Genomic DNA, 3056 nt, shown 5'->3' with positions numbered 1-3056 from the left:
GTAGTGGCTGGGCAGTGGGGAGAAGTGGTGGTGGCAGCAGCCAGGTACAGAAGTGCTAGCCTGCCTTTGGACCTAAGCTGGGCAGTTTTGGCCTGGCATTTGTTAACCACTGATAATGGCTGCTTTAGACCATTATTTAGGTCAGCAGAGAAATGCTTCATGCATTAGCTTCATTCCTTGAAAGAGATGTGGATTCATTTGTACTCAGCTGAGAAACATGTTTATCTTGTGCTGGTATTTTCATTCTGCTCATTTGAGATGAGTTTGCTGCACATCCCTGCACAGTCATAGAAAAGCAATGAAGCCTGAGAAAGTTTCAGTACATTTCTCTTTTGCTCAAATATTGTTCTGAGATCTTCTACTACACAATGGTGTGTCTATATGAGATGCTTTACTGCATAGTAAGCATCACCATTTACACATGCTGACCCTTACTGTGCAGTAATTTCCTCTACTCAGCAGTTAATTTGCTACCTGCAAATGCAAGTAGCAAATTAACTGCCGAGTAAGTATACTGTGCAGTACAGCATGTGTAGATGGCCACCCAGGAATAAATTTGTTTCTGGTCAGCCAGGCAGCAGAGGCCAGAAGATTGCTCCCTGCCCACAGGAGGTGCTTGCTGCCCGGGTGTGCTCTGCCACCAGAGCCCGGGCATGGACAATGCCTGCCTGCCTGCCCCAGCAATGGGGAGCTCCCAGCCCCTGCTCTGTAATCAAGCTCCCAGCCCCTGCTCCTTGATTGTGGAGTGGGGGCTGGGAGCTCCCTGCATGGAAAGAGTTCCCTGCCCAGCCTGGAGCTGGCTGAGACCTGCCCCGGGCTGCATGAGGAAGTCTGCACATGCAGTATGGAGGTGGCTGGGGACTGTTCCATTTCAGGCAGTCCCCAGCCAGCTCTAAGCTGCACATGCAGACTTCCCTGTGCAGCCTGTGGCTGGCTGGGAACTGGTCCAGTCAGGGGCAGGTCCCAGCCCCGTGCCCTGATCAGATGATCAAGGCTTGGGAGCTTGGAAAGAACTGCAGGGGAGGGGCAGGTCCCAGCTCCCTACCCTGCCCTGCTGGTGGGGCAGCTAGCTTGGAGTCCCTGGCTGAGTGGGGAATCCCCAGCCAGCTGGGGCTTGTTGCTAGTTACCACACCAGCAGATCAGGCCAGGGGCTGGGATCTGCCCCTTCCCTGCAGTTCTTTCCAAGCCCCCTGTCCTGATCAGGAAGCCAGGGCTGAGAGCTCACTGCTGCCAGGGGGATATTGTCCCTGCCCAGGCTCAGGTAGCGGAGCCCACCCTGGAAGCAGGCAGCTCCTGGGGGTAGGGAGCAATTTCCCAGCCCTCACCAGGAGATGGCTATCTCCTGGCCCAGTGCTCCCTGCCAGCCCCTGGGCAAACACTCTGGGGGAGCCTAGAGCTCCCCCTGGATGCTGCAAGGGGCCAGTGCAGGGCCAGAGGGGGGAGGGAGCAAACTGCTGCCAGGAGCAGTAAATCTGCTCCCGCATCCCTGCATGTGTAGAAGTCTGCCCAGGATAGATTTACTCTAGAGTGATTTGCTCTAGAATAAACCCACCCCACAACATTTGCACATATAGACACACCCAGTGCCTCTTAGTGTTTATATATAGTCTAAATCAGAGGTGGACAATTATCTGGGCTTGGGAACCACATAAGTTTTGATGAGTTGTTGAGGCCATGTCACTCCTTCCCCCCCCCCACCAACCCCACCACACCCCAGTTACTTATGTGGGATGGGACCATGGGCAGGGAGCAATGTTCAGAAGCAGAACAAGTGGGTAAGTCTGGGATCATAGGGCAGGGTTGTGGGATGGTGACAGCATGCTGTGATCTGCTCCCTGCATGCCCCTGCCCTGTGGGGGATGTATGAGGTGGGGGGTGGGGGGGGGCTGCCTGGGTGCTAGGTCCTGGGAGCTGGATGGGAGAGAGAAGAGGGGGAGCATACAGCTGAGCTCATCTGGGTGGTGTGGTCTATGCCTGCTCCTGTGGCACTCCACATGGCGTGGAGCCCTACCCAGGGCAGCCCGCGCCATGCTCATGCCCATGCTTGCTGGTCTAGACCCAGCCGGAGCACACAGTTTACTGGAGGGGCTGCTCCTGCTTGCAGCTGCCTGGGTGCTGTTCAGCTCCTCTCCCTCCAGCAGTGGCTCATCCTGCCATATTGTGCCCACCCCGGTCTAAATAGTTCATAAAGACAGTAGTCTGTGTTCATTTGCTATATAGCAACTTAGCAGTTTGATTATGATAGATGTTGATTTACATACTGGTGAGGTGGCAAAGGGCTTTATTTTGTTCTGGCCTTAAACTTCTATATTCTTAGATAAGAAAACATACTTACTTGTTTTCGGTAAACAAAACTTCTAAGGACACAATTTTATTCCTATATGTCATTTATGAGAGGACACATTGGTAAGAGAGTCAACAAATTTGGTAAGAGAGTCAACAGATTTGTTTCACTCTTTAAAGGTCGCTGCATGCAATTTGTCTTATCTTTTTAGTGTAGCAATCCATTTGATTTAACGGCATGCTAAAAATTGCAGAGGCAGTGAAGGCTTGCTACCGTGTTATTCATGGTGGGGAGGGAGCTTTGCAATTTAGGCATCAGGCTTATGCTCCAGAGCAGAATGACATCCAAAACATTGGCTTCTGTGGAAAGGGAACACTGGGACGGGACCCTTGGGAGAGGAGCAAGTGGTCTGTTCTTCCCCAGAGAAAGGTATCTGTGAAGTTATCACCTAATTGCTGGAAAGGCTTCTTCGTTTTTATGAGCTAGCTGAGTGCTAAGCAAAAACCAAACTGGTGTAAATCCCACTTATTTGAGATACAAACATGAGAAATATTTATACACCAAACACTTGTTTGCCCACACCAGGCACAAAGTATGCAGAGGGAAGCTGCAAACACAAACATGTCCCATCATGCATATCGCATCACATTAGCACTAGGTACTTGAAAGGAGTTGGGCCCTTGGCTTGGTGTAGCTTTGTCACAGGGTCATAACTGATAGCAATGTGTGTTGACTCAGCTGTCTACTGCCCCTCCCCTCTGACTGCTGTAT

This window comes from Crocodylus siamensis, chromosome 4 (assembly GCF_052110815.1).
Source record: "Crocodylus siamensis isolate JL-2025a chromosome 4, ASM5211081v1, whole genome shotgun sequence".
Lineage (NCBI taxonomy): Eukaryota > Metazoa > Chordata > Crocodylia > Crocodylidae > Crocodylus > Crocodylus siamensis.
This window is presented reverse-complemented; position numbering follows the sequence as displayed.